Raw genomic sequence first — 25,176 nt, forward strand, 5'->3', positions numbered from 1 at the left:
TAACCCACTGAGCAAGGGCAGGGACCGAACCCGCAACCTCATGGTTCCTAGTCGGATTCGCTAACCACTGCGCCACGACGGGAACTCCAATAAGTCTTTATTACTATTATTATTATTCAATGAATTTATGATGATCACAATCCACTTTTATAGGATTTCCATCCCACAACCCCAGGGCATCCCCCACCCCGCGAACTTAAGGTTGGAAACCATAAGTTTTTCAAAGTCTGTGAGTCAGCATCTGTTCTGCAAAGAAATTCAGTCTGTCCTTTTTTCAGATTCCACATGTCAGTGAAAGCATTTGATGTTGGTGTCTCATTGTATCACTGACTTCACTTAGCATGATAATTTCTAGGTCCATCCATGTTGCTAAAAATGCCAGTATTACATTCTTTTTAATGGCTGAGTAATATTCCATTGTGTATATGTACCACATCTTCTTGATCCACTCCTCTGTCGATGGACATTGAGGTTGTTTCCATGTCTTGGCTATTGAAAATAGTGCTGCAGTGAACATTGGAGTACCTGTGTCTTTGGGAGTCGTGGTTTTCTCTGGATAGATGCCCAGGAGTGGGATTGCTGGATCAAATGGTAGTTCTATGTTTAGTTTTCTGAGGAATCTCCATACTGTTTTCCACAGTGGTTGGACCAATTTACAATCTCACCAACAGTGTACTAGTGTTCCTTTTTCTCCACACCCTCTCCAGCACTTACTGTTGTAGACTTTTTGATGATGGTCATTCTGGCTGGTGTAAGGTGGTACCACATAGTGGTTTTGATTTGCATTTCTCTAAGAATGAGTGATGTTGAATGTCTTTTCATGTGTTTTTTGGTCATCTGTATGTCTTCTTTGGATAATTATCTGTTTAGATCTTCTGCTCATTTCTTGATGGGATTGTTTGTTTTTTTGGTATGGAGCTGCAGAAGGTGTTTATAAATTTTGGAGATGAATCCCTTGTCAGTCGATTCATTTGCAACTCCCATTCTGTGGGTTGTCTTTTTGTGTTGTTTAGGGTTTCCTTTGCTGTGCAGAGACTTTGAAGTTTAATTAAGTCCCATTTGCTTATTTTTGTTTTTACCATCATTACTCTAAGAGGTGGATCTGAGAAGATGTTGCTGTCGTTTATGTCAGAGAGTGTTTTGCCTATGTTTTCCTCTAGGAGTTTAATAGTGTCTGGTCTTATATCTAGGTCTTTCATCCATTTTGAGTTTATTTTTGTGTATGATGTTAGGGAGTGTTCTAATTTCATTCTTTTCCATGTGGCTGTCCAGTTTTCCAAGCACCACTTATTGAACAGGCTGTCTTTTCTCCATTGTATATTCTTGCCTCCTTTGTCATAGATGAGTTGGCTGTAGGTGTGTGGGTTTAATTCTGGGCTTTCTATCCTGTTGCACTGATCTATATGTCTGTCTTTGTGCCAGTACCATACGGTTTTGATGATTGTTGCTTTGTAGTATAGTCTGAAGTTGGGGAGCCTGACTCCTCCAGCTCCATTTTTCTTTTTCAGGATATCTTTGGATATTCTGGGTCTTTTGTGTTTCCAAACAAACTTTAAAATATTTAGTTCGAGTTCTGTGAAAAATGAACTTAAGTCTTAAGGTGGGTAGTGTCAGTCCTCTACCTTCATCCTTCTCCTTCAATACTGGCCAATCTGGCACTTTGCCTCTCCATGTCAACTTTAGAATCAGTTTGTCAATATCCACAAAATAAACTGTGTTTTTGGGTTGGGATTGCATTACATCTATAGATCAAGTTGTGAAGAACTGACATTTTGATGGTATTGTCTTCCTATCCATAAATATGGAGTACCTCTCTATTTACTTAGTTTTTTAATTTAATTCCTCAGAGTATTATAGTTGTCCTCATCTAGATCTTATACATATTTTGTTAGATTTATACCCGAATATTTCATTTTGGGGGTGCTCCTGAAAATTGTATTGTTTTTTTAATTTCAAATTCTAACTGTCCATTGTGGTATATCAGAAAGCAGTTTACTTTTGTGTATCTACTTTAGTAATCCTGCAACCCTGCTTGAATTCCTTAGAGTCCCAGGAGTTCCTTTGTTGATTGCTCCTGACTGTTTACCCAGACAATCAGCTCATCTTCAAAGACAATTTTATTTCTTCCTTCCCAATCAGCATTTCTTTTATTTCCTTTACTTATTGTATTAGCTAGGATTGCCAGTACTGTGTGGAATAGGAGTGGTGATAGTTTATGTCCTTCCTTGTTTCCGATCTTTGGGAAAAATATCTAGTTTCTCATACTAAGTATGATGTTAGCTGTAGGTTTTTCTTGGGGGGGAGTTGTTCTTTATCAAGTAAGGGAAATTCCCTTCTCTTCCGAGTTTGCTGTGAATTTTTACATGAAGGAATGTTGGATTTTGTCAAATGCTTTTTCTGTATTTATTGATATGATTATATAATTTTTCTTCTTTAGCCTGTTGATGTGGTGGACTGCACTAATTGATTGTCAGATATTGGACCATTCTTGCTTAGCTGAAGTAAATCCCTCTTGGTCTTTTTATTTTTATTTTTTTATTTGTCTTTTTTTTTTTTTTTTTTTAAGGGTCGCACCCACGGCATATGGAGGTTCCCAGGCTAGGGGTAGAATTGGAGCTGTAGCTGCCAGCCTACACCACAGCCACAGCAATGCCATATTTGAGCTGAGTCTTTGATCTGCTCACAGCTCATGGCAACGCTGGATCCTTAACCCACTGAGCAAGGCCAGGGATTGAACCCACATCCTCATGTGTACTAATTGTGTTCATTACTGCTGAGCCACAATGGGAACTCCTTCTTGGTCTTTTTATATACTGGTGAATTTGATTTGCTTATGTTTTGTAGAGTATTTTTGCATCTATGTTCATAAGAGATATTGGTCTGTTGTCTTCCTTTCTCTCTCCTTGTCTGGTTTTGGTATTAAGGTAATGCTAGCCTCATAGAGTAAGTTAGGAAGTAGTTCCTCTGCTTCTGTTTTCTGGGAGAGATTGTAGAAAATTGGTGTACTATTATCCTTAAATATTTGATAGAATTAATCAAAGAACCTGGTGCTTTCTATTTTGAATGACTATTAAATATTAATTTGATTTCTTTAATAGATACAGCCCTAATCAGATTATTTCTCCTCTGTGAGTTTTGGTAAATTGAATCTTTCAAAGAATTGGTTTATTTACTCTGGATTATCAAATTTGTGGGCATAGTGTTGTTCATGATATTTCTTTATTATCCTTTTAATGTCCATTGGATCTGTAGTGATGGCCCCTTTTTCATTTCTGACCTGAGTAATTTGTATCTTCTCTCTCTTTTTTTCTTAGTTAATCCAGCTAAATGTTTGTCAATTGATTGATCTTTCCAATGAATCATATTTTACTTTGATTTTTTTTCTATTTGTTGTTTTCAATTTCATTAATTTCTGCTGTAGTTTTTATTATTTATTTCCTTCTGCTTACTTTGCATTTAATTCCCCTTTTCTCATTTCTTTATGTGGAAGCAGAGATGATTGACTTTAGATCTTCTTTTGTAATGTTTGCATTCAATGCTATAAATTTCCCTCTAAGCACTATTTTCACTGCATCCCATAAATTTTCTTGTGTTTCATTTTTATTTCTTTAAAAATATTTTAAAATTTCTCTTCAGACTTTGCCTATGCATTATTTAGAAGTGGGTTGTTTAATCTCTAAGAATTTGGGGAGTTCCCGTCGTGGCGCAGTGGTTAACGAATCCGACTAGGAACCATGAAGCTGAAGGTTCAATCCCTGCCCTTGCTCAGTGGGTTAAGGATCTGGTGTTGCTGTGAGCTGTGGTGTAGGTCGCAGATGCGGCTCGGATCCTGTGTTGCTGTGGCTCTGGCGTAGGCCAGTGGCTACAGCTCTGATTTGACCCCTAGCCTGGGAACCTCCATATGCCATGCAAGCAGCCCAAGAAATAGCAAAAAGACAAAAAAACAAAAAACAAAAAACAAACAAACTCTAAGAATTTGGCGGTTTTATAGATACATTTTTGCTATTGATTTCTAGTGTAATTCCATTGTGGTGTGTGAGCATCCTTTGTATGACTTCTAGTCTTTTAAATACATTAAGTGGGTTTTATTGCCCGGAATGTGATCTCTCTTGGTGAATGTTCTGTGTGAACTTGAGAAGAATGTTTATTCTACTTTTGTTGGATGATGTGTTCTATAAATGTCAATTAGATCAAGTTGATTGATGGTGTTGTTCTGTTCAACTATGTCCTTACTGATTTTTTTGGTCTGTTGGATATGTCAATTATTGATAAAGGATGTGGAAATCTCTAATATAATAATGGATTTGTCTACTTTTTCATGCAGTCTATCAAGAGCAAATCATAATCTCCAATATTTTGATGCTCTGTTATTAAAAACAGACATTCTAGATTGTTTTATTTTCTTGGAAAATGAACTCCTTTATCACATGTAATGATGCCTCTCTTTATCCTGATGATTTTTCTTGCTCTGAAATTTACCTTGACTGAAATTAATTTAGCTACTTTGGCTTTCTTTTGACTAGTGTAAATAATGATATATCTTCGTATTTTTACTTTTTCTTCTCCATCTAAAATTTTTTAAAAAAATTTATTGTCTAACAGACTTTTTTTTTGGAGCAGTTTTAGGTTCACGGTAAAATTGAGCAAAAAGCACACTGTCCCTTTCCTTTTAAATATGTGCCTTTAAAGTGAGTTTCTGACAGACGACATGTATTTTTTGTTTTTTTTTCTCCCGCTGTTACAATCTCTGTTTTTGTGTATTTAGACCATTGATGTTTAAAGTGATTATTGAAAAAGTTGAATTAATATTTATTATGTATTCTGTTTTCTACTTGTTGCCCTTGTTATTTGTTTTGGTTTTTGTTTTCCACTTTTTTTTTCTTGTCTTTTTAGGGCTGCACCTCCGACATATGGAGGTTCCCAGGCTAGGGGTCCAGTTGGAGCTATAGCTGCTGGCTTACGCCACAGCCACAGCAATGTGGGATCTGAGCCACATCTTTGACTTACACCACAGCTCATGGCAATGCTGGATCCTTAACCCGCTGAGCAAGGCTAGGGATCGAACCCTAGTCCTCATGGATGCTAGTCAGATTCATTTCTGCTGAGCTATGATAGGAACTCCCAAATCCACTTTCTTTTTATATTATTTTATTTTATTTTCCCACTGTACAGCAAGGGGGTCAGGTTATCCTTAGATGTATACATTTTTCCCCCCACCCTTTGTTCTGTTGCAACATGAGTATCTAGACATAGTTCTCAATGCTACTCAGCAGGATCTCTTTGTAAATCTATTCTAGGTTGTGTCTGATAAGCCCAAGCTCCCGATCCCTACCACTCCCTCCCTCTCCCATCAGGCAGCCATCGAGTCTATTTTACAAGTCCATGATTTTCTTTTCTGTGGAGATGTTCATTTGTGCTGGATATTAGATTCCAGTTATAAGAGATATCATATGGTATTTGTCTTTGTCTTTCTGGCTCTTTTCACTCAGTATGAGATTCTCTAGTTCCATCCATGTTGCTGCAAATGGCATTATGTCATTCTTTTTATGGCTGAGTAGTATTCCATTGTGTATATATACCACTACTTCCGAATCCAGTCATCTGTCGATGGACATTTGGGTTGTTACCATGTCCTGGCTATTGTGAATAGTGCTGCAATGAACATGTGGGTGCACGTGTCTCTTTTAAGTAGAGTTTTGTCTGGATATATGCCCAAGAGTGGGATTGTGGGGTCATATGGAAGTTCTATGTATATATTTCTTTTTTTTTTTTTTTTTGTCTTTTTGCTATTTCTTGGGCCACTCCCTTGGCATATGGAGGTTCCCAGGCTAGGGGTCAAATCGCAGCTGTAGCCTCTGGCCTACGCCAGAGCCACAGCAACGCGGGATCTGAGCCGCGTCTGCAACCTACACCACAGCTCATGGCAACGCCGGATCGTTAACCCACTGAGCAAGGGCAGGGACCGAACCCACAACCTCATGGTTCCTAGTCGGATTTGTTAACCACTGCCCCACGACGGGAACTTCCTATGTATATATTTCTAAGTTATCTCCAAACTGTTCTTCATAGTGGCTGTACCAGTTTACATTTCTACCAGCAGTGCAGGAGGGTGCCCTTTTTTCCACAACCCCTCCAACATTTGTTATTTGTGGACTTATTAATGATGGCCATTCTGACTGGTGTGAGGTGGTATCTCATGGTAGTTTTTTTTTTTTTTTGTCTTTTTGTTGTTGTTGTTGCTATTTCTTGGGCCGCTCCTGTGGCATATGGAGGTTCCCAGGCTAGGGGTTGAATCGGAGCTGTAGCCACCGGCCTACGCCAGAGCCACAGCAACGCGGGATCCGAGCCGCGTCTGCAACCTACACCACAGCTCATGGCAATGCCGGATCGTTAACCCACTGAGCAAGGGCAGGGACCGAACCCGCAACCTCATGGTTCCTAGTCTGGATTCGTTAACCACTGCGCCATGACGGGAACTCCCTCATGGTAGTTTTGATTTGCATTTCTCTTATAATCAGTGATGTTGAGCATTTTTTCATGTGCTTGTTGGCCGTCTGTGTATCTTCCTTGGAAAAGAGTCTATTCAGGTCTTTTGCCCATTTTTCCATTGATTGGTTGGCTTTTTTGCTGTTGAGTTGTATAAGTTGCTTATATATTCTAGAGATTAAGCCCTTGTCTGTTGCATCATATGAAACTATGTTCTCCCATTCTTTAAGTTGTCTTTTTTTCTTTTGGGTTTCCTCTGCTGTGCAAAAGCTTTTCAGTTTGATGAGGTCCCATGGGTTTATTTTTGCTCTTATTTCTATTGCTTTGGGAGACTGACCTGAGAAAATATTCATGATGTGGATGTCAGAGAGTGTTTTGCCTATGTTTTCTTCTAGGAGTTTGATGGTGTCCTGTCGTATATTTAAGTCTTTCAGCCATTTGGAGTTTATTTTTGTGCATGGTCATAAGGGTGTGTTCTAATTTCATTGCTTTGCATGCAGCTGTCCAGGTTTGCCAGCAATGCTTGCTGAATAGACTTTCTTGTTCCCATTGTATGTTCTTGCCTCCCTTGTCAAAGCTTAATTGACCATAGGTGTCAGGGTTTATTTCCGGGTTCTCTATTCTGTTCCATTGGTCTGTCTGTCTGTTTTGATACCAGTACCACACTGTTTTGATGACTGTGGCTTTGTAGTATTTCTTGAAGTCTGGGAGAGTTATGCCTCCTGCTTGGTTTTTGTTTCTCAGGATTGCTTTGGCGATTCTGGGTCTTTTGTTGTTCCATATAAATGTTTGGATTGTTTGTTCTAGTTCTGTGAAAAATGTCACGGGTAATTTGATAGGGATTGCATTGAATCTGTAGATTACTTTGGGTCGTATGGCCGTTTTTACAATATTGATTTTTCCAATCCATGAACATCGAATATCTTTCCATTTCTTTACATCTTCTTAGATTTCCAAATCCACTTTCAAATACACTGTTACACTGTACCACTTATGGGTAGAGCAATTCCATGTAGCAGGATATTCCTTATTCCTCCCTCTTATCTCTGATGTGGCCATGATTCATTTCACTTATCTATAAGCTATAATTATTAAGTTCATTGTTGCTATTGTTATTTTGAACACATTCTTTTCTGTTAGATCATTAAGAATAAGAAAATAAGGAGTTATTTTGTGGTGCAGTGGGTTAATGATCTGGTGTTGTCACTGCAGCAGCTCAGATCACTCTTGTGGCCTGGGTTCCGTCCCTAGCCTGGGGATTTCCACATGCTGCAGGCTCAGCCCAAAAAAAAAAGAATAAGAAAATAAAAGATTTTGTTTCTTAATTTATGCCTTTTCTAATGTTCTTCCTTTCTTTATGTACATCCACATTTCTGACTAGTTTTTTCCTTCTCTCTGAAGACATTCCTTTAACATTCCTTGCGAGTTCTCTTGTGGTACAGTGGGTTAAGTGTCCAGTGTGGTCCCTGCCATGGCTTGGGTCACTACTGTGCCACACGTTCTATCCTTGGCCTGGGAACTTCCACATGTTGTGGGTGTGGCCAAAAAACCCAAAAATTCCTTGAAGGCAAGTCTACTGGTGACAAATTCCCTCAATTTTTTTCTTGTCTAAGACAGTCTTAATTTCTCCTTCACTTTTGAAGAATACATTTGTGGGATATGAAAGTTCAGGTTTTCCTTTCATGACTTAATTTTTTTAATTTATTATTTATTTATTTTTTTATTACTCAAATGAATTTATCACATCTGTAATTGTATAATGATCATAACAATCTGATTTCACAGGATTTCCATCCCATAACCCAAGCACATCCCTCTACCCCCCAAACTGTCTCCTCCAGAGACCATAAGTTTTTCAGTGTCTGTGGGTCAGCATCTGTTCTGCAAAGAAATTCAGTCTGTCCTTTTTTCAGATTCCACATGTCAGTGAAAGCATTTGATGTTGGTGTCTCGTTGTATCACTGACTTCACTTAGCATGATAATTTCTAGGTCCATCCATGTTGCTAAAAATGCCAGTATTACATTCTTTTTAATGGCTGAGTAATATTCCATTGTGTATATGTACCACATCTTCTTGATCCACTCCTCTGTCGATGGACATTGAGGTTGTTTCCATGTCTTGGCTATTGAAAATAGTGCTGCAGTGAACATTGGAGTACCTGTGTCTTTGGGAGTCGTGGTTTTCTCTGGATAGATGCCCAGGAGTGGGATTGCTGGATCAAATGGTAGTTCTATGTTTAGTTTTCTGAGGAATCTCCATACTGTTTTCCACAGTGGTTGGACCAATTTACAATCTCACCAACAGTGTACTAGTGTTCCTTTTTCTCCACACCCTCTCCAGCACTTACTGTTGTAGACTTTTTGATGATGGTCATTCTGGCTGGTGTAAGGTGGTACCTCATAGTGGTTTTGATTTGCATTTCTCTAAGAATGAGTGATGTTGAACATCCTTTCATCACTTTAAATATTTCACTCTGCTCTCTTCAGATTTGAATGGTTTTAAAAGAAAAGTCAATGTCACTCTTATCCTTGGTCTTCTTTGAATGAGATGTTTTTCTCTCTGTGGCTTTTGTTTCAAGATTTTCTCATTTTCAGTTCTCTTGTGGCTCAGGTGGTTAAGGAACCGGGGTTGTCACTGCCGAGACTTGGGTCGCTGGTGTGGAGAGGGTTTAATCCCTGGCCCCAGAACTTCTATGTGCCATGGTTTCAAAAAAAAAAAAAAAAAAGGTTCTTCTCATTTTCTTTTCTCTGTTTGAGTGTTTTTGATTTCTAGCATATTCTTTTGTTCCTTTCTTAGGATCTCTGTCTCTGCACTTACATTGCCCATCTGTTCTCACATGTTGTCTGTTTTCCCATTAAAACCCTTAACATATTAATCATAGTAATTTTAATTCCTTATCTGATAATCCCAGCATCCCTGCCATATCTGTCTCTTCAGATTGTACTTTTTTTTTTGTCTTTTAGTATGCCTGTTTTTTTGCTGCAAAAACCCCCTATTTTAAAGACAAGAACACTGTCCCCTTTATATGTCACCACCCAGAGGTGCTCACTGGTACCCTCTGTGTATGTCTTCCTCCTTTCCGTCTCTGTGTGGCTGTTGGGATGCTCAGTGTGCTGTTTCCTATATTATGGCATAAATGCATCCCTGTTAGTACAGACCTTTGGGTGCATATTGACCTGTTAGGTGGATACTGACTTAGCAGTTCCGCTGTTCTTGGAGACTCTAGTTTAGTTTTAGTCTCTCCTGACCCTAGGAGGTGGCAAAGCAGGATTTCTTGCTGTAGTTTATGGGTGAGAAGGCTGAGAGAAGCCCAGAGGGGCAGCACCCAGCCAGCCTCCTCCCTCCTGCTCATCGTGTAGCTGCTATAGGCCTGAGGAAGACGAGGGTGCTTGGCATTCCAGCTTCCTGACCGCTCAGTCCTGGACCACACACCAGCTATGTTAGTTCTGCAGGTCAGTGTCCCAGAGCAGCCCAGTCCTGGAATCTCCTAGAACAGAGTCTGTGCCTATGCTGCTGGCCTGCCTTTCAGTCAGGATGTGTGCAGAGCCCATGTTGGTGGGGGAGGGGGTTCCTACCCCTGCCATCAGCACTGAGGCCTGGCCAAAGAGGTCTCAGGGGCTAGTGGAACCACTTACCGCCCTGACACTGGGCTGTGGAGGAGGGCCTTAGTGGGTTCAGTTGCCCAGAGCAAGGGGACATGCTGACCTGGTGACTGGGGGGAGGGGCAGAGGTTGCAGACTGCCTGTTGGGCCACAGGTGTGTGCCGGCCCCATGATTTTGGTCCACACAGGGTTTTCATAAACAGTTTTATTAGCTGCAACATGTTACCATCAGGAGCTTTCGCATAAAGGTGTGCCTTCCCAGGTTTTCTTGAAAAATCAAATGTGACAGAGCTCAGTGCACATCTGCCAGGTGCCCCCATGGGCCTGTGAATCCCTGGGCCGTGGTGTTATCATCTCTGCTGCTTGCTGAGCTGAGTGGTGGTGCCCCTTTGTCCCCTCACCTCCTGCCTGTGAGCCACATGCTGTATCCCCTATGCACATGGTAGGTTGTTCTAGATGACCCTCAAGTCCCTGCTGTGCTGCAATGTGATGGGTCTCTTAGGGCCAACCAAGTGGAGACCTGTGAGCGCTGGGGCATCTGTCATTCCTTAGAACCCGTCAAGGAGGGCTGTAACCCTGTGCACTGGGCCGCCTGCTCCCCACAGTGTCCCAGAACAGCACTAAACAGGACTTGTTGAAGGAATTACAGTAGGTGGGCAGGCAGTTACCATCGTGGCTCAGCGGTAACAAACCTGACTAGTGTTCATGAGGACTCAGGTTCCCTGGCCTCGCTCCGTTGGTTAAGGATCCAGCATTGCAGAATGTAGGCTGCAGATGCGGCTCAGATCCTGTGTTGCTGTGGCTGTGGTGTAGGTTGGCAGCTGCAGCTCCAATTGGACCCCTAGCCTGGAAACCTCCATATGCCGTGGGTGTGGCCCTAACAAGAAAAAAAAAAAATATAAAGCTTGTACTTCTTGGCATTCCAGACATTCACCTAAGTCTCCCTTGGATCACCTAGTTGCTGCTCCAGGAGATGCCCTATGCACACCTGCACAGGTGCACCTGTGCACTCCTGGAAGAGAGCCACAGGCAAGAGTGCATGTGTGCTCAGGATCAGCAGCTCCCATCCCAGAGGCTGAGCTATTGTGTGTCTCTGCAGAGGATGCAGAATGCTTGTCTGTCTGCAGCGTTACCACACCAAGCACTCTCCAGCTGCCCAGGGTTGTGCCAACTGGTGGCTGGAAAGCCCTGCAGTTTGTTCGCATGTCTTACTCCAAGTGCTATTATACCTCTTCCCATGTGTGGAAAACCCACCATGTCCTTTTCTGTAAATTGTTTCCTTAAAACCATTATTGGAATCAGTGGTCAGGCAGTTTCACTGTTTTTTTTTTTTTTTTTTTTTTCTGTTTTCCTACAAAAAAAGTCTTCCTGCTCTCGCCCCCATTCTTGATGTGCAGGCCAGGTCTAAACTGGAAAGCAGTCACTGAATCAGGTTCTCGGTATTTTTCACTCCTGGTGCTGCTGTTCGTTGTTTGGTGTCATCTGGATTTTTGTGTCTGTGAGGCCAGGGGCAGGGCACACTCTCAGGGCCACGGGTAGGTGTCCCTCTCAGCTGTGCCTTCATGGGGTGGGGAAGGGGACAAGTCTCCCCTGGGGCCACAGTTAGCCCTGACATGGCCTTGTTTGTTAGTGCCACGAGCTGCTGTGACCTTACTTCTCTCCAACAAACGCCTACCTCAACTGAACCTGTGGACGGGGTTTTGTACTTTTAGATGCCCTAGGAAGAAGATTTTGAGAAGGCAGGCCTTAGCAGTGCACTGTTTCAGCTACGTCTGCATAGGTGTCTTGGGCCCTTGAGTGCGGCCATCCCTGTGGTCCCCTCCTGTTCTTGTTTGCTTGAGGGTGGGGGGCGTCTGCTCAGCTGTATTCTCTGCTCAAGTCTCTGTGCTGAATGGAAATCCAGGACTTCCATGCTTCCTCTGGGCTGGGGCTGCCTGGAGGTTTCTAGGTTGGGAGCGCTAGTGCAGTGGGGACTTTGGAGATGTGCCATGCAAGGCAGTTGGCTTAGGGCTGAGTAACAGGACTTGTGAAGGATGTGACGCCTGTCCCATGTGCAGGGGCTCTGCTCCGTTTGGTTTCCACCAGTTAGGCTTAGGGTTTTCCTTCAGCAAATATAGCTCAGAATTCACTGAGCAGCTAATTCCTCTGCAAAGCTGGAACCTGGGCACAGACTGTGGCGGAGGCCCAGGGATGCTGACTGCGTGTAGTCTACTTTTCTGGACGGGGTTGTGTGTTCCTCTAAGAAGGAAGTTATAGCCCCTGATGGGTCCTGGAAATTCTAGCTGAGGACTGAGAGGGGCATCTGGTTTCCTAAAATAGGCTTTGCCATGGCAGATCCCAGGCCCTGGCTTGTCTTTAGAAATGGACCTGATCTAATAAGTTAGGTTGGGCTTGGGGTCCAGACCTTCAGAACCTTCCCAAAGCCTCTACCCTCTTGTCTGGACATATTGCCAAGACAGTATAATTGCCAGGACATATTGGTAAGTGCACGCCCCAGGGCAGTCAGCCCTGGACACAGGCCACATGTCAGAGGTTGTGGGAGCCCTCACAGAGCCCTTGCTTACCACCTGGTAGTGGACTTGCCCCTGCCAAGAGACTCTGGTCTGCTTGTCAGTGGGGACACACCCTGACCAGAGTCTGTGATCTGCACCAGCACCACCCACTGAGCCATGACTGAGTTCCCGTCATGGCTCAGCAGTATGGAACCCAACCTGTATCCATGATGATGTGGATTTGATCCCTGGCTCCACTCAGTGGGTTGAGGATCCAGCATCACTGTGAGCTGTGATGTAGGTCACAGATGCAGCTCAAGTTCGACTCCTAGCCTGGGAACTTCCATATGCCAAGGGTGCAGCCCTAAAAAGGCGAAAAAAGAAGAAACGCAGCTCAAGTGTGGTTGTGCGGGAACCCCAGGCAGTCTAGAGTGTGGTGTCACTAGGGGATCACTGGCTTGGAACCTGCAAGAGGCAGCAGCACCAAAGGCAGGTTGTATCCCCCAGCCCCACTTAAGAGCCTGGAGACTGGGCCGCTGGTGCCACGTGTATTCTTGGGTCGGAATTACAAACCACTATGAAGCCTGCTGTTGAGACAACCAGGAAGTTGTGAAAGTGCAGACACATGCGTTAGCTTTGTCTTTTTTTTTTTTTTTCTTTTTTCTTTAGGGCTGCACCCACGGCATATGGAGATTTCTAGGCTAGGGGTCCAATTGGAGCCATACCTGCCGGCCTACGCCACAGCCACAGCAACTCAGGATCCGAGCCATGTCTTCGACCTACACCACAGCTCATAGCAATGCCAGATCCTTAACCCACTGAGTGAGGCCAGGGACCGAACCTGCAACCCCATGGTCCCTAGTCAGAATCGTTTCTGCTGCACCACGATGGGAACTCCAGGAATGGTGTTAACTTTGATGTTGTGGTTATGCAGGCAACCCTGTTCTTAGGAGCCTACAGGCTGATGAAGTAGGGACCAGTCCTGACATCTGTAACGTATTTGCATATGTTTCAGAAAAAAAATCACGAGATGTCAAACAAGTGAGGGGAATCGTTAGCCATTGAGGAACCCTAGTGAAGGAAACACTGGTTATCCATTGTAATCTTTCAACATTCCTGGAGGGCTTAAAATTTCCAAACTAGAAAGTGGGTTGGGAGAGCCCTCTCAGGTGATGGTGACGTTGAGCAGGCAGAGAACTGCCACCTGCCTCCCTCTGCCTGTGTCCCCTCCCTGTGCCAGGGAGGACCTGTATCCTCTCCCACCCCGTGAGGCACCTGTTTGCAGACTATCCAGGGCTTCAGTCCCTTCCCAGGGCCCTGTGCTTGCTTCTCCCATCCTGCTCCCCCCTGTCCTGTCAATCCTCACACCGCCCTTCCCACAGCTTCAGGGGCCCTTTCCAGATGAAGGAGACTAAGGACAAGAGTCACCTACCCCAAGGCGGATGGTAAGAGAGTGTGGACACTGGGGAACCTAACCTCCACCTCCACCCACTAGAGCGAGCAATGTCAGTTCGTAGGGTCGTGACCTGCCTTGTTTAGGCCATTGAACTAGGAGAGGGGAGAAAACCCCTTGTGTCCTGCAAGGATCCATCTGTGAATGGTTGCTTCCATTGTAGGTGTGGATACACATGCTTCTTTTAGAGACTGAGATAAATTTTGAGAAATTAGGAAGAAGCATGGGCTCTTTGGGCCCTGTAGTGGGACTTCCTCCGGTTCCTATGAGTGACACTCTCAGGGATGGCCTGAGGGTGACGGAGGTGCCTCTCCAGCATGCCTGCCTGTGGCTTCCATGGCTTTGTTCCCCTGCTGGCTGCTGTTCCCCCATGGCCTCCATCCTCCCATGTCCTCCATCCCCCTGGAGGCTTCCATTCTCCCTGGGCGCCACACCCTGCTGAATGAAGTGTGGAAAACTTCAAACAAAGCCATAACGGCCAGGAAGGAAACACTTTGGGTGAGATGGGCTGAGGCTCAACTGGTCAGAGGCTACTTGTCCCTCTTTCTCTCCCTGAAGACCAGAAGGGGCTGGACTGGAGTCCATTCACCTCCGAGTCCTGGAGGAATGAACATGACACCCAGGGAGAGGAATGGATGTTGATGTTCTTTCCATGCAGATTTTGTATTGTCCTCTGGAGTTTTGCTCTTTCTTAGCTACTTGTTGACAGAAATGAGAGCATGTGTCGGGATTCATCAGCTGAGCAGGAGAAAATGATGATGATGATGACTGTGACGGTGCTGATGTGGGTTGTGATGGTATTGGTGGGGATGATGGTAAGGGTCATTACAGCGGTCCTTGCAGCCCTCTGCTGTCTGCCTGGCAACCCCCCTTGAGCTCACCTGCCTGCCCCACCAGCAAGGACTGGGAGGACAGTTGTCCTTAACAGTTTAGAGCCCATTTCCATCTCTTCTGATCACCCAGTTCCTCCCTTTATGACATTGTGACTGTGTAATAGTCACTCCCAAACTTAGTGGCTCCGGACAACAACCGCATATGTTTTTCCCATGAGTCTGCATCTGGGTTCAGCAGACAGACCTGCCTCCACCAATGCTCTGTCATCCCTCTGTGGCTGGGTCCCCACGAGGGCCAGGTGGAAGCCTTATGGTTTGGGTGACCCTTGGGGGTCCTGAAGTACTGGGTCCCTAGGCTGACCACCCTCCAGGGCTGGATGTGAGACCCTCCTCTGTGGCACAGTGTCCCCTACCACCCCTTGGCCCTGGCAGGAACCTTGTCATCTCAGGCACACAGGCAACCCTTTCCCTGGGTGGGCCCAGCTCTTTCAGCTGGGCCAGGTCTGGCTGTGTCCTCTTGTCCTCTGAGGACTTGGTCACATCGGGGTCAGGTTCTTCCTACACTCCTCCTCCTGAGCAGAGCATTTGCCACCCCTCCTGAGCAGCAGGCCCCTGGCGGGCTGGGAGCTGCAGATGTGTACGAGGCATGGGGTGTAGACAGACCCAGCCGCCCTCACCTGCTCTTGCCCCCTTTCTATGTGGTCCTGGCAAGTGCAGTCCTCTCTGGGCCTCAGGTCCCCCTTGCACACCATGCCAGAGCTTCTTGGGGTGAAGCCGCAAAACCTGTGGACAGCTGCTGCCTGGGGGCATCCCAAGGCAGGACCCAGGCACCCTGCTTGCACTGGTGTTTGAGGAGTGCTGCTCATCCGGCACTGCCTCTCGCCTTTGTGCGGCCCTGAGGATGTCCATGCAGAAGGGAAAGGACGTCCTCCCCTGTCACGCGGAGCAGGTTGTGTGGCTTCTTGACTGATGACCATCTTGAAGCCGAGTGGTGACTGAGTTGTGGTCCCCATGGCTGCATCATGTAGACATGTGCCAGTGACCAGTCTCTGGGCACCCTCTGGACACCACAGGCAGGAATGGAGGAGGATGAGGGAGGAAGCGGGGTGGCCTTGAAGTGGGGCTGGCTGGACCTTGGATGGGGTCATTGTCAGGAACCTACTGAGCCTCCCCATATCTTCTGGGGTTCCGTGGCTGGACCAGGCTTCCAAGCAGGTGTCCGCTTGCCCTGCCTCCCTGTTCTCTCCTGCCTCCCTGGCTTCTTTCCTCCACCAGGCTTCCTGGGGGACACCCAGGGGCCCTGACACGAGTGTCCTGGCTCACTGCCGGGGGTGTGACTCAAGAGGCCTTCTCACTGGGGTGCCAGGACCTGGGAAAAAGATGATCTCAGAAGGGGTGTCATTCTGACCTTCCAAATAAAGCAGTACTTTTGCTGCTTGTTGCAAAAGGAATGCATCCTCATTTGGGGTAATTTAGTAAAGTACAGAAAAGTGTAAAGAGAAAACAAGTGTGCTGTTGCCTGGCACCAATGTGGAGCCCTCCTGTGTCACTGTGTGCCAGGGCTAGAGTTTTACATCTATAAACTGAAGAATGTGTGAAACCTGGAGTTCCTGTTGTGGCTCAGTGGTTAATGAACCGGACTAGTATCCATGAGGACGTGGGTTCGATCCCTGGTCTTGTTCAGTGGGTTAAGGATCCGGCATTGCTGTGAGCTGTGGTGTAGGTCACAGATGCCGCTCGGATCCAGTGTTGCTGTGGCAGTAGTGTAGGCTGGCAGCTACAGCTCTGATTTGACGCCTAGCCTGGGAACCTCTATGTGCCGCAGGTACAGCCCTAAAAAGACAAAAAAAAAAAAAAAAAAAAAAAAAGTGTAAAATCTGAGTTTTGATGACTGCATGATATTCTGTGGTGATATTCTGCACCATGACATGGGTATCTGACCTCCTGGCTGGAAAAGTTTATTGCTCCTAATTTTTCACTATTTTGAATGATCCTGGGGTGGGCCATCTTATGAATCTTATGTGCTTTTCTTTTTTTTTTTTTTTTGCCTTAGAATAGGTTTGTAATTGTGGAATTACTGGCCTGAAGAATAAAACCCTTTTGAAGCCCGTGGTACACTCTGTTTCAGGAGGCTTCTTTCCATGTTAGTCCCTCCTTGGAGAGGAGCGCCTGGTCCCTGTAGCCCCACCTGCATCAGGACCACTATTGACATATCGACCGTGCCACCTCCGAGCAACTCTGTGCTTCACACTTCAGGGGCTGGCACGTTGAGAGGAGGTTCTGACTGTCCCCCTCCCCTCTGGGATCAAAAGGGGCCACTTCTTCTCCCCCCACCCCTTCCCCATGTGGAAGCACCAGGGCCAGGGGTAGAACCTGCACCACAGCAGCCACCCAGGCTGCTGCAATGACAACACCAGATCTTTAACCCACTACACCATGGGGGAACTCACCACTTCCTTTTTTTTTTTTTGCTTTTTAGGGCTGCAGGTGCGGCATATGGAAGTTCCCAGGCTAGGGGTTGAATTGGAGCTACAGCGGCCGGCCTACCCCACAGCCACACCAATGCCAGAACTGAACCCCATCTTCAACCTGCACCACAGCTTGAGGCAACGCCAGAGCCTTAACTCACTGAGTGGGGCTGGGGATCGAATCTGCATCCTCATGGATACTAGTCGGGTTCATTTCCACTGAGCCACAACGGGAACTGCCCACTTCCTTTTTTTTGAGGCTCCTCCCCTAGCTTAAAAAAATGTCAAAACAGGGTTACAGAAGTTGTGGTTTACGTAAAATCAACATTCTTGACAACACGATAGGGAAAAAAAAAAAAAAACAAAACACAATGCAATCTAATTGCGGATTCATGAGAAAATTCCAGCTTTGATTCTCACAGGCTGAGCAGGGTAGTGTGCTGGGGTGCCCAGGCCAGGCTGGGAGCCTGTGCCCTGGGACGTTCCTCTGGCAGGGCCATCACCACAAGGTCGGACCCTGCACTTTTGGGGCTGGGATTCTAGAAAGTTCTGCCAGAAGTTACCCCACTGGAGAGTGGAGCAGGGATTCCCATGGGATGACCTCAGAAGAGTCCTTCCTGTCTCAGTCCCCTTGCCCCTAGGGTCTCACAACCAAAGCAGCTCCAGGGGGGCAGATTCGAATTTTGCAAAAAGAACAGGGCACCCAGGCCTCTTTGGGATCAGGCCTTCCCAGAGGGTGGATGGCTGTTTTAACAATTCTGATGTGATTTTGCTGCCTTTGCAAGTGTCTGAAATCTGCAGCCTCCTGCCCCACTGTTCCCTTTTTCTTGGTCATCCTCTTTGGTGTCTTATCCTCCACTCACCTCTGCCTTTGAAAATTCTGTTGTCTTTCTGCTTACTGGCCTCTGGGCACCACATGAGCTTTAACCTTGTTTGGCATTGACTTTGTGGCATACAGGAGTCACAGGTTGCTCAGATGAAGGCAGTCTCCACCAGCTTGGGTTGTGAGCCACTGAAAATGCAGCTGTGACCATCGTGTTGCTACCACCCAGCCCCTCAGTGGCAAGGAGAGTGGGGTGGCCTGAAGGAGTACATGGACAGGAACACACAGGTACACATATATTTCACACACACACGTGCAGCGCACACATGCAGGAGTGTACACACACTTGCATACGCATGCTCGTGTACACTCATGCACCCCACATTCATATGCACCTATAATTTTGATTGGGGTTTTCCACCAAAAGAAATTATATACCATATATACACAATGGAATACTACTCAGCCATAAAAAAGGATGACATAATGCCATTTGCAGCAACATGGATGGAACTAGAGAATCTCATACTGAGTGAAATGAGCCAGAAAGACAAAGACAGATACCATATGATATCACTTATAACTGGAATCTAATAGCCAGCACAAATGAACATCTCCTCAGAAAAGAAAATCATGGACTTGGAGAAAAGACTTGTGGTTGCCTGATGGGAGGGGGAGGGAGTGGGAGGGATCAGGAGCTTGGGCTTATCAGACACAACCTAGAATAGATTTACAAGGAGATCCTGCTGAGTAAGCATTGAGAACTATGTCTAGATACTCATGTTGCAACAGAAGAAAGGGTGGGGGAAAAAACTGTAATTGCAATGTATACATCTAAGGATAACCTGACCCCCTTGCTGTACAGTGGGAAAATAAAATAAAAAAAAAAAGAAATTATATACCATAAACATTCACCTAGTACCTAGGATTTTTCAGTTTACAATTACCGTGCATATCTTTCCATGTCAGGATGTAAAGATCTACACATACACACCTGCAGCATTTGGAAGGTCCCAAGCTTGGGGTCGAATCAGAGCCACAGCTGACACAGCCTATGCCACAATCACAGCAACGCCAGATCTGAGCCATGTCTGCAACCTATACCACAGCTCACAGCAATGCCAGATCCTTAACCCACTGCGTGAGGCCAGGGATTGAACCCGCATCCTCATGGATACTAGTCAGGTTTGTTTTCGCTGAGCCACAAGGGGAACTCCCTACCCCATTCTTTTTATTTTTATTTATTTATTTGTTTGTTTGTTTATTTATATATATATATATATTTATTTATTTATTTATTTTTGTCTTTTTTGTCTTTTGTTGTTGTTGTTGTTGTTGCTATTTCCTGAGCCGCTCTGGCGGCATATGGAGGTTCCCAGGCTAGGGGTTGAATCGGAGCTGTAGCCACCGGCCTACGCCAGAGCCACTGCAACGCAGGATCCGAGCCGCGTCTGCAACCTACACCACAGCTCACGGCAACGCCGGATCGTTAACCCACTGAGCAAGGGCAGGGACCGAACCCGCAACCTCATGGTTCCTAGTCGGATTCGTTAACCACTGCGCCACGACGGGAACTCCTATTTATATATTTAAATTAGCTTAGCAGTATCCTGGTCACCCAGAGCATTCTGCATTGGGACAGGCAGGTGGTTTACAGGTCTTCTTTACACTGTGAGGCCTAGGTCTGGCTTCTGTCCTTGTGCCACGCTCTTCCTCTGCTCTCCCTCAGTCACCTGGGCAGAGCCATCCCTGTGCCCTGGGAGGTCTGTGAGGGGGTGGAGATGTCACTCATCTGAACCTTCTCCTAGAGGCCTGGGGACCTGGATGCTGGTGACCTGGGGAGGGAGAGGGGGCTCAGCAGGTACACGTTGATGTCTTGGTGGCTCTGGCAGCTGGTGCCTCTGCCTGCTGCCCACCACCCGCGTGGCCATGGCTTTCCTCCCTAGGCACTGGGACTGTGCGAGCTGCATCTGGCCTCTGAAGCATCCCTCCTTGGGAAGGTGTGCTGGTGGCTTCTGCTCGCCTCAGAGTTAAAAAGGATAAATGCTCCAATTGTCTGGCTGACTTTTTGCTCAAGTGTCAGAGCTGTTGAAGTTGCAGTTCTACTTTAGAACTGATATCCTGGGTGACTTTTGTCCCCATCCAGCCTCTGAAGACTGTGTAGGGTTCCCCCACAACACCTGTCCCAGCTCCTGGTCTTTTTCCCCTGCCCAGAGTCACCTGTGTCCGCTCTCCCTGCTACCTTCTCCCCCTCTCTGACCCTCCTGCCTGCACCCGGACACTGCAGTGTGCCCCTCCCAGACTTCATCTGGGGCTGCCTTGGGAAGATGTGGTGACCTTGGGGACACAGGTACAGTTGGGCCCACCCATGTCCAGGGCCCGGCTTGCAACAGTTGCCCCTCGTCCTCTTTTACCCCCGGACCATTGGCAGGTGACTTGGAACCGCCGCCTGGGCCTGGAGTGTGCAGCTGATTCTAGTGTCTGCTTCCTGGAAGGTGATGCCTGCCTTCCCTTGTGAAGCCCCTGAGTCTGGGGCCCGGTGCTGCAAGGACCATCCTCAGCCTCCTCCCTGGCTCCTGGGTCCTCTGCAGTCCCACACAGGGCAGGGGGCAGGGGACAGGCGACGTCCTTGGGCACCTTGCTGTAGATGCGGGGGGACTAGTGGGCTGGGCGTGCTGAGCCTCCTGTGTCTGTCTGGGGCAGTCCTTGGGTGCTCAGCTCTTGTTCTGAGCCAGCAGTGGTCCCCAAAGAAATCAGTAAAGTTTGGCTGCTTGGGTTCAGGTGGACCCTGGCAGGGTTCCTATAGAGGCCATGCATGTAGAAGGCCACCTTGCAGGCATGTGCACTTTTGGGATTTTCTTCAAACTGATGCTTTCTTACCACTTGCCTGCTGTATTTGCTGAGAGTGACGTGGGGTTGGTGTTGTTCATGTGAAGTGTGTGCCTCTTCTTTATTTATAATGATTCATCATTCTAGCAGCCGCCATCACACAGCTCCTGCCTTTCTGTGCTAACCCTGGAGGGCGTTGATCAGGCACACCCAGGTCATTGTACCAGGTGCGTGTGGGCTATGTGACAGTCTCCATCAGAACATCAGTGTCTTTGCTCCTGGCTTTAGGGCACGGAAGATGCTTGACTTTCCTGTAGCTTTTGTTCTCGTCTCAGATGTTTTGATAGTTTCCCAAATAAGTTCTTAGAAGTACTCAGAAAGCCTTAATGTTGGGATGGCAAGCGAGCTGTTTCAGCTTCCCCATCTGTCACATGGGCCCCTGCCAAGGGCCTTCCAGAGGTAATGAGGCTTCCAGGATATATGGGACCTGCAGGTGATATTTGGGGGACCTGTCCGGGTAAGTGGGCCTGAGGAACTGGGGGGGTGTTGAATTTTAAGGTACATTAGTTTTCTTCCTTTTTCTTGACCTGGAACTCAGCCCCCGTGAGGCCTTTGGGTGCAGGTGGTCCCCTCTGCTCCCTCAGAGCCTCAGTTGGAAAAGCTCCTTGGGCTTTTGAGGATGCACCTGACTCCTTGCCTGTGAAAGGGCTTGAGCCTCTGTCACTGAGTCATCTGACCTCAGATCTCCTGCTTGTGCTGGCGCATGGAGGCCTTGAAGCAGAACCTGCTGTAGAAGTTCCCGATGTGGCTCAGCAGGTTAAGAACCCGACTAGTATCCATGAGGATGCAGGTTCGATCCCTGGCCTCGCTCAGCGGGTTAAGAATCTGGTGTTGCTGTGAGCTGCAGCGGAGGTTGGCTCAGATTCAGTGTTGCTATAGCTGTGATTTGACCCCTAGCCTGGGTACTTCTGTTTGCTACAGATGTGGCCCTAAAAAGAAAAGAAAAAAGAAACCTGCTGCAGCCCTCCCCGTCTGTCCTGGGGCCCCTGGGATCTGCGATGGGCTGCAGGTGCCCATGGCCTCATCGGAGGAGATCAACGTTTGTGTGCTCTTGGAGCTGCCAGGGAGAAGACAGCCTAGAGCTTCTGCTCGGTGTGAACATAGAGTGTGGGCATGCAATGTGCATTGCTGACCTAAAACAATAACACAGCCAGCTATTTCACCTGCAAAATGGGTTTATTCAAGCACAGCAGAGGATTCCAATTTGACACACACAGTCTCCGGCGAACTGCAGGAAAGTCCAGAGAACAAAGGAGAGGAAGGTTCTTTTATAGAGGAGAGGGAGGGTTGGAAGGGGCTTTTATAAACCAAGAGTCCTTTGGAGGAAACTGAGAATTCGAGGTATAGTGGCTTTTCATTGGCTGAGTGTGGCAGTATCTCATTGGCTGGGCTGTTGCTGGGCCAGGGAAAATTCTTCCTCCTTCCAGGTAGTAAAGTAGTAATTTTCTTCTTGTTGGAGGTACGAATGTATTCTTTCACTGTGGGTCTACAATTGTAGCAGTAGGATGTAAGAGCTTTCCCTTCTGGCTTTCAGACCCCATTTTATGTGGTTTTTTTTTTTTTTTTTGCCTTTTTTTAGGGCTGCACCTGCTGCATATGGAAGTTCCTGGGCTAAGGGTCGAATTAGGGCTGTAGCTGTCAGTCTATACCACAGCCACAGCAACACCAGATGCAAGTCTTGTCTGTGACATACACCACAGCTTACAGTAATGGTGGATCCTTAACGCACTGAACAAGGCCAGGGATACAACCTGAGTCCTCATGGATACTAGTTGGATTCATTTCTGCTGAGCCACAATGGAAACTCCTAGACCTCATTCTAAATGATGTCTCTGTGTATTCATTTTCACAGGACTCCAGGTGTGGACATGGGATGTGAATTCTGGTCCAGTTTCTGGACAGGGCCAAACCCGAACAGTTGCAGGGCTCTGCCTATCTCTCAGCCTGTGGCTCCTGATGGGTATGGGCGATGGGGGCTCACCATGGACCCAGGTCTGCATTTGTTGGGTCTCAGCTGTCTTCACCCTGGTGTGATCATTGACATCATAAGCCCACTTTATGGATGAGAAAACTGAGGATGGTTGGCTCAGGGCTGTGGCCTGACTCTAGAAGGCAGGGAAGGGCTGAAAGGGAGCAGCACAGGGTCTGGCCAGGTGGGCTAGCCCTGGGGGAGGGCTCCAGTGAGTCAGCTCTTCCTCTTCATGGATAGAGAGAACTGGCCTCTGCTGCCATGGCCTTCAGGGAGTGCCCCATGCTTGGGGGTGGTGGAGATAGACCAGTGGTGATCTGGATGTGGTTACCATCCTCGCTGTACCTTTGACAACGTGGAGTGCTATCAGTTGAATGTGTTTGGTTTTGGTTACTTTGTCGGATGAGAGTGAGAAGTACTGTGATTTTAGCTTTGGCTTTCGAGGGTGGTGCATGAAGTGAGGCATCTTCCACACAGTAGGCACGTGTGCCTCTTCTGTTCTTGGCTCTGCCCTGCTCTGCTGGACAGATGCCCTTAGTGCACAAAGGGAGAAACACTTTGCTGTGCATACTTTTCACAGTTTGCACCTTTAAGTTTGTTTTCCTGGTCTGGAGCACTGTTGCAATCCATCAGGGGGTTCCTTTCCATTTTTTGTTTGATTGTTTAGAAAGTTACTTTGCATTGAGAGAAAAAATTCGTCCTCATGTGCTGATTTTTTTTTTTAATGGCCACACCCATGGCATATGGAAATTCCCGGGGCCAGGCCGCAGGCAGCTGAGACCTACCCCATAGCTGTGGAAATGCTGGATCCTTTAACCTACTGCACTGGGCCAGGGATCGAATCCGCACCTCTGCAGCAACCTGAGCTGCTGCAGTCGGGTTCTTAATCCCCTGCTCCACAGCAGCAGCTCCTCATGTTCTGATTTTGCTGGCTTTGTCTTTTACATCTGACTTTTAAGACTGCTTGCACCTTATTACCGTTTATGATTTGAAATGAAGAGTAAACTTTATATTTTCGAAAACACTTGCCAAGGTCTTTCTGGGCTTCTGCCTCTATTCCCAGGGCTGTGTCCTGTCCAGGGGCCCTGGAGCCTTGGTGGACTGCAGTTGGTCTTGCCTGCTGAGTACCCATCCTGGGGCAGTGTTCAAGAGTGAGGGGAGGACTGTACCTCTGGTCGGTGAGGTGGCCTTTGGGTGGGGCAGACATCCCATCTCTTGTGCCTCTGTTTCCTCATTGTACAATAGGGCTAGTGATAATTACCCCAATGTTGAAAAAAAAATGCATTTAGTGGAGTTTATGTTGTGGCTTAGCAGGTAAGGACTCAACATTGTCTCCATGAGAATGCCAGTTTAATCCCTGGCCCCCCTCAGTGAGTTAAGGATCTGGTGTTGCTACAAGCTGCAGTATAGGTTGCAAATGTGACTTGGGTCTGGTGTTGCTGTGGCTGTGACGTAGGCCTGCGGCTGCAGGTCTAATTCAACCCTTCACCTGGGAACTTTCATGTGCCATGGAAATGGCCATAAAAAGAATTAAAATTAAAAAAAAGGAAAAAATGTATTTAGAGTTCTTGATGCTGCCAGACAGAGAGTGAGCACTCGGCCAGCCTTAGTGATGACAGGATGGTGTCACTCTTACAGGATCAGGTTCTTTTTCTTTTTTATTGAAATAAATACACACGATATAAAATTAACTATTTTATTTTTTTTATTTTTATTTTTTTGTCATTTCTTGGGCGGCTCCCGCAGCACATGGAGGTTCCCAGGCTAGGGGTCTATTTGGAGCCGTAGTCGCCGGCCTACGCCAGAGCCACAGCAACGCAGGATCCGAGCCGCATCTGCGACCCACACCACAGCTCACCGCAACGCCAGATCGTTAACCCACTGAGCAAGGGCAGGGATCGAACCTGCAACCTCATGGTTCCCAGTCAGATTCGTTAATCACTGCGCCATGACGGGAACTCCTAAAGTTAACTATTTTAAAATGAACAATTCAGTGGCATTTAATACATTCACAGTATCTTGCAACCATTGCTTCTGTCTAGTGATAACATTATCACCCCAAAAGGAAACCTTGTGTGCATGAGAGTCGCTTCTTAGTCCCTTCTTCCCCGACCCTTTGGCGCCACCAGTTGGCCTCTGTCTCGCTGCATGTACCTATT

At 46.6% G+C, this 25,176-nt stretch overlaps 1 protein-coding gene across 5 annotated transcripts in view; it reads left to right on the forward strand.

Annotated features, from left to right (window-relative positions):
• Positions 1–25,176, forward strand: part of PHF2 (PHD finger protein 2) — a 90,496-nt gene that overhangs the window by 29,296 nt on the left and 36,024 nt on the right. Inside the window, exon 1 of one of the 5 annotated variants that reach the window (XM_085018342.1) lies at positions 18,295–18,447. The exons of the other annotated variants lie outside the window; for them this stretch is intronic. The gene's annotated coding sequence lies outside the window, so the exon portion shown is untranslated. Of the gene's footprint in view, positions 1–18,294; positions 18,448–25,176 lie in introns of those variants that run through there. 5 annotated transcript variants of the gene reach the window in all.

The sequence above is a fragment of the Sus scrofa genome, chromosome 3 (assembly GCF_054392235.1).
Source record: "Sus scrofa isolate SSC_HxYL_T2T_F1_AM1 chromosome 3, Sscrofa_HxYL_maternal_Yorkshire_Landrace_v2.0, whole genome shotgun sequence".
NCBI classification, from domain to species: Eukaryota; Metazoa; Chordata; class Mammalia; order Artiodactyla; family Suidae; genus Sus; species Sus scrofa.